General features: G+C 46.2%; 1 protein-coding gene across 3 annotated transcripts in view; it reads left to right on the top strand.

Annotated features, from left to right (window-relative positions):
• LOC139274778 (deuterosome assembly protein 1-like) overlaps positions 1-13,208 on the top strand; it is a 288,549-nt gene that overhangs the window by 38,618 nt on the left and 236,723 nt on the right. Inside the window, exon 2 of one of the 3 annotated variants that reach the window (XM_070891466.1) lies at positions 7,344-7,478. The exons of the other annotated variants lie outside the window; for them this stretch is intronic. The gene's annotated coding sequence lies outside the window, so the exon portion shown is untranslated. The remainder of the gene's footprint in view (positions 1-7,343; positions 7,479-13,208) is intronic. 3 annotated transcript variants of the gene reach the window in all.

The raw sequence follows: 13,208 nt of genomic DNA, 5'->3' as shown, positions 1-13,208 counted from the left end.
AAAGAACAAAAATGGCCACTGTACAGCAAAATTCTAAAAGGACAAAGGGTGTTAAAAAAACAAGCCTGAAGGCTTTATGTCTTAATGCAAGGAGTATCCGCAATAAGGTGGATGAATTAACTGTGCAAATAGATGTTAACAAATATGATGTGATTGGGATTATGGAGACGTGGCTCCAGGATGATCAGGGCTGGGAACTCAGCATCCAGGGATATTCAACATTCAGGAAGGATAGAATAAAAGGAAAAAGAGGTGGGGTAGCATTGCTGGTTAAAGAGGAGATGAATGCAATAGTTAGGAAAGACATTAGCTTGGATGATGTGGAATCTATATGGGTAGAGCTGCAGAACACCAAAGGGCAAAAAACGTTAGTGGGAGTTGTGTACAGACCTCCAAACAGTAGTAGTGATGTTGGGGAGGACATCAAACAGGAAATTAGGGGTGCATGCAATAAAGGTGCAGCAGTTATAATGGGTGACTTTAATATGCACATAGATTGGGCTAGCCGAACTGGAAGCAATACGGTGGAGGAGGATTTCCTGGAGTGCATAAGGGATGGTTTTCTAGACCAATATGTCGAGGAACCAACTAGGCGGGAGGCCATCTTAGACTGGGTGTTGTGTAATGAGAGAGGATTAATTAGCAATCTCATTGTGCGAGGCCCCTTGGGGAAGAGTGACCATAATATGGTGGAATTCTGCATTAGGATGGAGAATGAAACAGTTAATTCAGAGACCATGGTCCAGAACTTAAAGAAGGGTAACTTTGAAGGTATGAGGTGTGAATTGGCTAGGATAGATTGGCGAATGATACTGAAGGGGTTGACTGTGGATGGGCAATGGCAGACATTTAGAGACCGCATGGATGAACTACAACAATTGTACATTCCTGTCTGGCGTAAAAATAAAAAAGGAAAGGTGGCTCAACCGTGGCTATCAAGGGAAATCAGGGATAGTATTAAAGCCAAGGAAGTGGCATACAAATTGGCCAGAAATAGCAGCGAACCCAGGGACTGGGAGAAATTTAGAACTCAGCAGAGGAGGCCAAAGGGTTTGATTAGGGCAGGGAAAATGGAGTACGAGAAGAAGCTTACAGGGAACATTAATACGGATTGCAAAAGTTTCTATAGATATGTAAAGAGAAAAAGGTTAGTAAAGACAAACGTAGGTCCCCTGCAGTCAGAATCAGGGGAAGTCATAACGGGGAACAAAGAAATGGCAGACCAATTGAACAAGTACTTTGGTTCGGTATTCACTAAGGAGGACACAAACAACCTTCCGGATATAAAAGGGGTCAGAGGGTCTAGTAAGGAGGAAGAACTGAGGGAAATCCTTATTAGTCGGGAAATTGGGGAAATTGATGGGATTGAAGGCCGATAAATCCCCAGTGCCTGATGGACTGCATTACAGAGTAATTAAGGAGGTGGCATTGGAAATAGCGGATGCATTGACAGTCATTTTCCAACATTCCATTGACTCTGGATCAGTTCCTATGGAGTGGAGGGTAGCCAATGTAACCCCACTTTTTAGAAAAGGAGGGAGAAAGAAAACAGGGAATTATAGACCGGTCAGCCTGACCTCAGTAGTGGGTAAAATGATGGAATCAATTATTAAGGATGTCATAGCAGCGCATTTGGAAAAAGGTGACATGATAGGTCCAAGTCAGCATGGATTTGTGAAAGGGAAATCATGCTTGACAAATCTTCTGGAATTTTTTGAGGATGTTTCCAGTAAAGTGGACAAGGGAGAACCAGTTGATGTGGTATATTTGGACTTTCAGAAGGCTTTTGACAAGGTCCCACACAAGAGATTAATGTGCAAAGTTAAAGCACATGGGATTGGGGGTAGTGTGCTGACGTGGATTGAGAACTGGTTGTCAGACAGGAAGCAAAGAGTAGGAGTAAATGGGTACTTTTCAGAATGGCAGGCAGTGACTAGTGGGGTACCGCAAGGTTCTGTGCTGGGGCCCCAGCTGTTTACATTGTACATTAATGATTTAGACGAGGGGATTAAATGTAGTATCTCCAAATTTGCGGATGACACTAAATTGGGTGGCAGTGTGAGCTGCGAGGAGGATGCTATGAGGCTGCAGAGTGACTTGGATAGGTTAGGTGAGTGGGCAAATGCATGGCAGATGAAGTATAATGTGGATAACTGTGAGGTTATCCACTTTGGTGGTTAAAAACAGAGAGACAGACTATTATCTGAATGGTGACAGATTAGGAAAAGGGGAGGTGCAACGAGACCTGTGTGTCATGGTACATCAGTCATTGAAGGTTGGCATGCAGGTACAGCAGGCGGTTAAGAAAGCAAATGGCATGTTGGCCTTCATAGCGAGGGCATTTGAGTACAGGGGCAGGGAGGTGTTGCTACAGTTGTACAGGGCCTTGGTAAGGCTACACCTGGAGTATTGTGTACAGTTTTGGTCTCCTAACTTGAGGAAGGACATTCTTGCTATTGAGGGAGTGCAGCGAAGATTCACCAGACTGATTCCTGGGATGGTGGGACTGACCTATCAAGAAAGACTGGATCAACTGGGCTTGTATTCATTGGAGTTCAGAAGAATCAGAGGGGACCTCATAGAAACGTTTACAATTCTGATGGGTTTAGACAGGTTAGATGCTGGAAGAATATTCCCAATGTTGGGGAAGTCCAGAACCAGGGGTCACAGTCTAAGGATAAGGGGTAAGCCATTTAGGACCGAGATGAGGAGAAACTTCTTCACCCAGAGAGTGGTGAACCTGTGGAATTCTCTACCACAGAAAGTAGTTGAGGCCAATTCACTAAATATATTAAAAAGGGAGTTAGATGAAGTCCTTGCTACTAGGGGGATCAAGGGGTATGGCGAGAAAGCAGGAATGGGGTTCTGAAGTTGCATGTTCAGCCATGAACTCATTGAATGGCGGTGCAGGCTAGAAGGGCCGAATGGCCTACTGCTACACCTATTTTCTATGTCTATGATTCTATGTAATGCAGATACTGCTATAGAGAAGGAGTGTGATATTCTGGATGAAATAAATATAGTGAGAGAAGAAATATGAAGGGGTTTAGCAGCTTTGAAAGTAGATAAGTCCCCAGGCCTGGATGAAATACATCCCAGGCTGTTGAGCGAAGTAAAAGAGGAACTAGCTGAGGCCTTAAACCATCATTTTCCAGTCCTCTTTGGATACGCGCATGGTGCCGGAGGATTGGAGGACTGCTAATGTGGTACCCTTGTTTAAGACGGGAAAAAGGGATAGGCCGAATAATTACAGACCTGTCAGCCTAACGTCAGTGATGGGACAATTATTGGAAAAAATCCTGAAAGACAGGATAAATCTGCATTTGGATAGGCAAGGATTAATTAGGGACAGTCAGCACGGATTTGTTAAGGGAAGATCGTGTTTGACTAACCTGATTGAATTTTTTGAGGAGGTTACCAAGAGGGTCGATGAGGGCATACGATGTAGTATATATGGACTTTAGCAAGGCTTTTGATAAGGTCCCAAATGGTAGACTGATTATGAAGGTTAAAGCCCATGGGATCCAAGGCAAAGTGGCAATTTGGATCCAAAATTGGCTTGGAGGTAGGAAGCAAAGGGTAATGATTGATGGATGTTTTTGTGACTGAAAGGCTGTTTTCAGTGGGGTTCCGCAGGGCTCAGTACTGGGTCCCTTGCTTTTTGTTGTATATATCAACGATTTAGATTGGAATATAGGGAGTATGATTAAGAAGTTTGCAGACGACACTAAAATTGACTTTGTGATTGATAATGAAGAGGAACGTCATGGGCTGCAGGGGGATATCAATCTACTGGTCAGGTGGGCAGAGCAATGGCAAATGGAATTTAATTTAGAGAAGTGTGAGGTGATGCACTTTGGGAGGGCTAATAAGGAAAGGGTATACACATTAAGCAGTAGGCCACTTAATAGTGTAGATGAACAAAGGGACCTTGGAGTGCTTGTCCACAGATCCCTGAAAGTAGCAGACCAGGTGGTTAAGAAGGCATACGGAATGTTTACCTTTATTGGCCAAGGCATAGAATATAAGAGCAGGGAGGTTATGCTTAAATCGTACAATACTTTGGTTAGGCCACAGCTGGAGTACTGCGTGCAGTTCTGGTCGCCGTATTATCGGAAGGACGTGATTGCACTCGAGAGGGTGCAGAGGAGATTTACTAGGATGCTGCCTGGAACGGAGAATCTTAGTTATGAACACAGATTGGATAGGCTGGGTTTGTCCTCATTGGAACAGAGGAGGTTGATAGGAGACCACATTGAGGTGTGCAAAATATTGAAGAGCCTTGGAGATAGTGGATAGTAACGGTCTATTTCCATTGGTGGAGGTGGCTATTACGAGGGGGCATAGATTTTAGGTGGTTGATGGAAGGTTTAGAGGGGATTTGACGGGGGGCTTCTTTACACCGAGGGTTGTAGGTGTCTGGAACTCGCTGCCTGGAAGAGTGGTGGATGCAAAAACTCTCATCACTTTTAAGAGATGGTTGGATGGGCACTTAAAGTGCCTTAACGACCTTGAGCTGGTAATTGGGATTAAAGGAGATGACCTTTTGTTGGTCGGCGCAAATATAATGGTAAGTACTGCAGGGAATAGAATACTGCCAGGGTGATCTCGTGGACTAGTTTCGATCACCTGGATGGATCAGAGAGGAATTTTCTCAGATTTTTTCTCCCTAAATTGGCCTGGGTTTTTATCTGGTTTTTGCCTCTCCCAGGAGATCACATGGCTCCAGTTGGGGTGGAGTATAGCTGTTTTTAGTATAAGGGGTGTTGCAGTGGTGTGGGGCGGACTGTTTGGGCTGGGTGCTCTTTGCCTTTCCGTTATTGTTCATGGGTTTGTATGTAACCTTAAGAACTGCTAACGAAGGGCCGTGCTGCTCTTTGTCGGCCGGCGCAGACACAATGGGCCGAAATGGCCTCCTTCTTCGTTGTAAATTTCTATGTTTCTATGTTCTCCTCTTCAGGCTCGTCCGTGTCTGAATCTTCTGCATCGTCAGGGTTGGCCTCAAGTTCTGCAATATATTACAGAACAATCAAATGGCTAGCAGCAGAGGAGGGGACAGGGTGGGTGGCATGAGTAGGCTCACACATCGCAGGCCAGGCAGCAGGCTGATTTGAAGTACCACCATGAATTTGCAGGACTTGCCTTCTCCTTTGAGTGTGGGACCAGCTTGTGCAGTGGTGATTGCTTTTCTCCAGGCAGGACCAATCAAAGCAGCGACCCTCTCTTCCAAGGGTATCAGTGGGTGCAGATTTGCCGGGCCCCCTCCTGTTCCAGTTCTTTCCCTTTTATTTTGTGCCATCTTCCTCTGCAAAGATGAAAACCTAACTTTTTAAAGAGGGTGTCTTTCTGCTGGGTGGGACATACAGATGATCACATTTACAATTGCAATGCCATTGAATAAATTAAAATATTACTTAGATTAACTACTTGACCAAGGTCCTACCACTTTTTGCACTGGCCTCCAGATCTCGTGGTGGTCACCATTGCACAGTAATCTTCTGTAACTTGGTTCCAGTGTTTCTTCATTTCTTTGGGTGAAACTTTTCAGTGACCCGATGTAACTTGCTTTACACTTGACCACCAGAGGGCCCACCTGTTGGAGTCCCAGGGGATCCCAGCATCCCTTGGGAGCACAGTATATAAGCAGGCCACTCATGAGGTACCTGCACTCTGGAAACTTAATAAAGTTGCTAAGGTCACACTTGCTCATTCCCAACAGTACTCAGTCTCACCATTTATTATGAGTGTAACAATTGGCGACGAGGTAATGAACAATCGCGCGATAATACAAAGAACAGTCGGCATCCTGGAGAAGTTCTCAGAAGGGGACGATTGGGAGGCCTTTGTGGAGAGACTCGACCAATGATTTGTGGCCAACGAGCTGGAAAGGGACAAGAACGCCACCAAACGAAAGGCGATCCTCGTAACTGTCTGTGGGAAAACAACCTATGGCCTCATGAAGAATCTCTTGGCCCCAGCAAAACCAACAGAGAAATCCTACGAAAAATTGTGTACACTGGTCCGGGAGCACCTAAATCTGAAGGAAAGCGTTTTGATGGCGAGATTGGTTCTACACGTGTCAATGATCGGAAGGCCAGGAAGTGGCGAGCTACGTCGCCGAACTAAGGCACCTCGCAGGACATTGTGAGTTTGAGGGATTCCTAGAACAAATGCTCAGAGACTTTTTTTGTACTGGGCATCGGACATGAGACAATTCTTCGCAAACTGTTGACTGTAGAAACTCCGAATCTGAGTAAAGCCATAACGATAGCCCAGGCATTTATGTCCACCGGCGACAACACCAAGCAGATTTCACAGAACAAAGAAGTTTCAGCCAGTACTGTGCATAAAGTAACGTCGGTTTTGAGCAGAAATGTACAGGGCAGAACGTACACGCAGGCTGCTGTGACCCCACCTCAGTTGACCCAGAGTCCGCCATCATCTGTTAACGTGAGGCAGTTAACACCCTGTTGGTGCTGCGGAGGTGATCATCGGCCCCATCAATGCTGCTTTAGGCACTATGCGTGCAATGGTTGCAAAACAATAGGACAGACACCGCCAACAAATGTGCAGGCGAGCTACAAACCCTGCAAACCACCACGTTGCAGAGGAAGATTGATCCACAGTGGATCAGACTGAGTTGGAAACGCGTACAGAAGAGGCAGAAGTGTACGGGATACACACGTTCACGATGAAGTGTCCACCAATAATATTGAAAGTTGAACTGAACGGCATTCCAGTATCTATGGAGCTGGACACGGGGGCAAGTCAGTCCATAATGAGTAAAAAGGCCTTCGACAGGCTGTGGGGCAAAAAGGCACACAGGCCCAAGCTCAGCCCATTCACACTAAACTAAGGATTTACACCAAGGAACTAATCCCTGTAATTGGCAGTGCAGAAGTCAAAGTCTCCAATTATGGAGCAGTACACGAATTCCTGCTGTGGCCTGTGCGAGGGATGGCCCCACGTTGTTTGGCAGAAGCTGGCTGGGGAAAATCCGCTGGAACTGGGACGATATCCGAGCGCTTTCGTCTGTCGACGACGCCTCATGTACCCAGGTTCTAAGTAAGTTCCCATTGTTATTCGAGCCATTGGAAGCTTCTCGGGGGTGAAAGTGCAGATCCATTTGGTTCCCGGTACGCGACCCATCCACCACAAGGCTCGGGCGGTACCGTACATGATGCGTGAAAAAGTGGAAATTGAGCTGGACAGGCTGCAACGTGAAGGCATCATCGCGCTGGTTGAATTCAACGACTGGGCCAGTCCGATTGTCACTCAATGAGGACGGTACAGTTAGAATTTGCGGGGTCTATAAAGTAATGATTAACCATTTTTCGCTGCAGGACCAGTAGGCAGACGACCTATTTGCGACCTGGCTGGAGGGAAGATGTTCACCAAGCTGGACCTGACCTCTGCCTACATGAAGCAGGAGCTGGAGGAGTCTTCGAAAGGCCTCACCTGCATCAACACGCATAAAGGTCTGTTTATCCACAGAATTCACAAGAGGCTGCCTTTAAGAAAGCCAGAAATTTATTATGTTCTAACAAACTGCTTGTCCTGTATAATCCATGTAAACGATTAGTGTTAGCTTGTGATGCGACGTCATACTGGGTGGGTGTGTGTTACAACAGGCTAATGACGCGGGGATTTTGCAACCGGTTGCGTATGCATCCAGGTGTTTGTCCAAGGCCGAAAGGTCGAAAAAGAGGCTCTGCCGTGCGTTTACGGGATAAAATAAAATGCACCAGTACTTACTTGGCCTCAGGTTCGAGCTTGAAACTGATCACAAGCCGCTCATATCGCTGTTCTCTGAGAGCAAAGGGATTAATACCAATGCCTCTGCCCGCATCCAAAGATGGGCGCTCACGCTGTCGGCATACAACTATGTAATCCGCCACAGACTGGGCACAGAGAACTGTGCAGATGCTCTCAGTCGGCTACTATTGTCCACCACCGGGTTGGAAATGGCACAGCCAGCGGACTTGCTCATGGTCATGGAGACATTTGAGAATGAGAAGTCCCTCGTTACAGCCCGCCAGATCAGGACCTGGATCAGCCAGGGTCCTTTACTGTTTTTGTTAAAAAAACTGTGTCCTCCATGGGAGCTGGTCCAGTGTCCCAGTGGAGATGCAGGAAGTGATTAAGCCATTTCACAGACGCAAAGACGCGTTGTCCCTGCAGGCGGAATGTCTTTTGTGGAGCAGTCGCGTGGTCTTGCCCAAGAAAGGCAGAGACACATTTATTTGCAAACTGCACAACACCCACCCAGGCATCGTAAAGACACCGCAGTAAAGGTTACGCAGGCAGATAGAGAATGGGTGACCATCAGGCAGAGTAGTGGAAGGACGGTAGTGCAGTGGTCCTCTGCGGTCATCTCCCTCCAAAACAGATACACCACCTTGGGTACTGTTGGGGGAGATGACTCATCAGGGGAAGGCAGCAGCAGCTAAGTCCATGGCACTAGGGGTGGCTCTGCTGCGCAGGAGAGCCGACAAGCTGAATTTAGAGAGTTCGGAGTTAAATGAAAAAGTAGGATCTCAAAAGTAGTAATCTCAGGATTGCTACCAGTGCCACATGCTTGTCAGAGTAGGAATTGGAGGATAGCTCAGATGAATACGTGGCTTGAGGAATGGTGCAAGGGGGAGGGATTCAAAATCCTGGGACATTGGAACCGGTTCTGGGGGAGGTAGGATCAGTACAAACTGGACGATCTGCACCTGGGCAGGACCAGAACCGATGTCCTAGGCGGAGTGTTTGCTAGTGCTGTTGGGGAGGGTTTAAACGAAAATGGCAGGGGGATGGGAATCTATGCAGGGAGACAGAGGGAAGTAAAAAGGGGGCAGAAGCAAAACATAGGAAGGAGAAAAGCAAGAATACAGGGCAGAGAAATCAAGGGCAAAAATTAAAAGGGCCACATTTCAACATAATTCAAAATGGACAAAGAGTGTTAAAAGAACAAGCCTGAAGGCTCAGAGTCTCAAGGCGAGGAGCATTCATAATAAGATGGATGAATTGACTGCGCAGATAGCTGTGAACGGGTATAATGTAATTGGGATTACGGAGACATGGCTCCAGAGTAACCAAGGCTGGGAACTCGACATCCAGAGGTATTCAATATTCAGGAAGGACCGACAGGAAGGAAAAGGAGGAGAGGTAGCGTTACTGGTTAAAGAGGAAATTAACGCAATAGCAAGGAAGGACATTAGCATGGATGATGCGGAATCTATATGGGTATAGCTGCGAAACACTAAAGGGCACAAAACTTTAGTGGGACTTGTGTGCAGACCACCAAACAGTAGTGGGGAGGTTGGCTATGGCATCAAACAGGAAATTAGGGACGCGTGCAATCAGGGTACAGCAGTTATCATGGGTGACTTTAATCTACATATTGATTGGGCATCCAAATTGGTAGCAATACTGTGGAGGAGGATATCCTGGAGTGTATAAGGGATGGTTTTCCAGACCAATATATCGAGGAACCAACTAGAGAGCAGGCCATCCTAGACTGGGTCTTGTGTAACGAGACAGGATTAATTAGCAGTCTTGTCGTGTGGGGCCCCTTGGGGACGACTGACCATAATATGGTAGAATTATTCATTAAGATGGAAAATGACACAATTAATTCAGAGACCATGGTCCTGAACTGAAAGAAAGGAAACTTAGACGGTATGAGACGTGAATTGGCTAGGATAGACTGGAGAATGATACTTAAAGGGTTGACGGTGGATAGACAATGGCAGACATTTAAAGATCACATGGATGAACTGCAACAATTGTACATCCCTGTGTGGCGTAAGAATAAAAAAGGGAAGGTAGCTCAACCGTGGCTAACAAGGGAAATTAGAGAAGAGGAAATTAAGGAAGAGGCATATAAATTGGCCAGACAAAGCAGCAAACCTGAGGACTGGGAGAAATTTAGAATTCAGCAGAGGAGGACTAAGGGTTTAATTAGGAGGGGGAAAATAGAGTATGAGAGTAAGCTTGCCGGGAACATAAAAACTGACTGCAAAAGCTTCTATAGATATGTGAAGAGAAAAAGATTAGTGAAGACTAATGTAGGCCTCTTGCAGTCAGAATCAGGTGAATTCATAATGGGGAACAAGGAAATGGCAGACCAATTGAACAAATACTTTGGTTCTGTTTTCACCTAAGGAAGACACGAATAACCTCCCGAAAATACTAGGGGACCAAGGGTCTAGCGAGAAGGGGGAACTGAGGGAAATCCTTATCAATCAGGAAATGGTGTTAGGGAAATTGAAGAGACTGAAGGCTGATAAATCCCCAGGGCCTGATCGTCTGCATCCCAGAGTACTTAAGGAAGTGGCCTTAGAAATAGTAGATGCATTGGTGGTCATTTTCCAACATTCCATGGACTCTGGATCAGTTCCGATAGATTGGAGGGTAGCTAATGTAACCCCACTTTTTAAACAAGGAGGAAGAGAGAAAGCAGGGAATTATAGACCGGTTAGCCTGACATCGGTGATGGGAAAATGCTGGAATCAATTATTAAAGATGTAATAGCAGCGCATCTGGAAAGCAGTGAGAGGATTGGTCCAAGTCAGCATGGATTTATGAAAAGGAAATCATGCTTGACTAATCTTCTAGAGTTTTTTGAGGATGTAACTAGTAGAGTGGATAAGGGCGAACCAGTGGATGTGGTGTATTTGGACTTTCAGAAGACTTTTGACAAAGTCCCACATAAGAGATTAGTGTGCAAAATTAAGGCACATGGTATTGGGGGTAATGTACTGACGTGGATAGAGAACTGGTTGGCAGACAGGAAGCAAAGAGTGGGGATAAACAGGTCCTTTTCGAAATGGCAGGCAGTGACTAGTGGTGTGCTGCAGGGTTCAGTGCTGGGACCCCAGCTATTTACAATATACATTCATGATTTAGACGAAGGAATTGAAAGTAATATCTCCAAGTTTGCAGATGACATTAAGCTGGGTGGCAGTGCGAGCTGCGAGGAGGATGCTAAGAGGCTGCAGGGGGACTTGGACAGGTTAGGTGAATGGACAAATGCATGGCAGATGCAATATAATGTGGATAACTGTGAGGTTATCCACTTGAATGACAAAAACAGGAAGGCAGATTATTATCTGAATGGTGACAGATTAGGAAAAGGGGAGGTGCAAAGAGACCTGCGTGTCATGGTACATCAGTCATTGAAGATAGGCATGCAGGCACAGCAGGCAGTAAAGAAAGCAAATGGCATGCTGGCCTTCATAGCGAGGGGATTCGAGTATAGAATCAGGTAGGTCTTACAGCAGTTATACAGGACCTTGGTGAGACCACACCTTGAGTATTATGTGCAGTTTTGGTCTCCTAATCTGAGGAAGGACATGCTTGCTATTGAGGGAGTGCAGCGAAGGTTCACCAGACTGATACCCGGGATGGCAGGATTGACATATGAGGAAAGACTGGATTATACTAGGATTATACTCACTGGAATTTAGAAGAATGAGAAGGGATCTCACAGAAACTTATAAAATTCTGACGGGACTGGCCAGGTTCGATGCAGGTAGAATGTTCTCGATGTTGGGGAAGTCCAGAACCAGGGGTCACAATCTAAAGATAAGGGGTAAGCCATATAGGACCAAGTTGAGGAGAAACTTTTTCACCCAGAGAGTTGTAAACCTGTGGAATTCTCTGCCACAGAAAGTTGTTGAATCCAGTTCGTTGGATATATTCAAAGGGGAGTTAGATGTGGCCCTTACGGCTAAACAGATCAGTGGGTATGGAGAGAAGGCAGGGGTTGGGTACTGAGGTTGCATGATCAGCCCATGATCATATTGAATGGCCGTGCAGGCTCGAAGGGCCAAATGGCCTGCTCCTGCACCTGTTTTCTATGTTTCTATGAAAACAATAGCCAGATCTCACGTGTGGTGGCCTGGCATCTACTCAGATTTAGAGTCATGCATGCACCAGTGCAACACTTGCTCTCAGTTGAGCAATGCACCCAGAGAGGCATCGCTAAGTTTCTGGTCATGGCCATCCAAACCGTGGTCGAGGATCCATGTAGACTATGCGGGCCCATTCCTCGGCAAAATGTTTTTGGTTGTCGTGGACGCTTACTCAAAATGGATTGAATGTGCAATAATGTCTGTAAGCACATCCACGGCCACCATTGAAAGCCTACGAGCCATGTTTTCCACACAAGGCTTGCCTGATGTCCTAGTCAGAGACAATGAGCTGTGTTTCACCAGTGTTGAATTCAATGAATTCATGACCCGCAACGGGATCAAACATGTCACATCTGCCCCGTTAACCCCGCATCCAATGGCCAGGCAGAACGAACAGTTCAGACCATCAAGCAAAGCTTGAAACGTGTGTCGGAAGGTTCCCTGCAGATCCGGTTGTCCCGAGTGCTGCTCAGCTACCGCACCAAACACCAATAACTCACCGGGATTCCCCTAGCTGAGCTGCTCATGAAAAGGGCACTTAAAACAAGGCTGTCTCTTATCCACCTTGATCTCTATGATCACGTGGAGGGCAAGCGGCATCAACAAAGTATGTACCATGAACGCGCAAATTTGTCACACGATATTGACATCAATGAACCTGTGTTTTTGCTCAATTATGGACATGGTCCCAAATGGCTCGCTGGCACGGTCATGGCCAAAGAGGGGAGTCGGGTGTTTCAGGTCACACTGACCAATGGACAAACGCACAGAAAACATTTGGACCAAATCAAATTGCAGTTCATCAACAGCTACAAACAACCCAAAGAGGACACCAACAAATTTGACCTTCCAACACACACACAAGTGGCAACTAACATCATAGTTGGCCACGAAACCGAACTCATCACCCCAACAGCTCGGCAAGGCTGGCTGCCCAACAGCCCAGTGAAGAACTGACCAACCCAACCACACCAGCATTTGTACTGAGACAATCGACAAGGGAACGCAAAGCCCCAGATTGTCTCACCTTGTAAATAAGCATACTGTTGAGTTCACCGGGGAGTGATGTTATGTAGTTAACCCTTTGTAACTTGTATTACACCTGACCACCAGATCCCAGCATCCCTTGGGAGCACAGTATATAAGCAGGCCACCCACGAGGTACCTGCACGCTGGAACCATAATAAAGGAGCTAAGGTCACACTTGCTCATTACACACAGTACTCAGTCTCGCCATTTATTATGAGTGTAACATCCAGCTCCTGCCATCTGTTCTCAATCACAGTAACTAGTGACTCCATTTCT

This window comes from Pristiophorus japonicus, chromosome 10, assembly GCF_044704955.1.
Source record: "Pristiophorus japonicus isolate sPriJap1 chromosome 10, sPriJap1.hap1, whole genome shotgun sequence".
NCBI classification, from domain to species: Eukaryota; Metazoa; Chordata; class Chondrichthyes; family Pristiophoridae; genus Pristiophorus; species Pristiophorus japonicus.
This window is presented reverse-complemented; position numbering and strand designations above follow the sequence as displayed.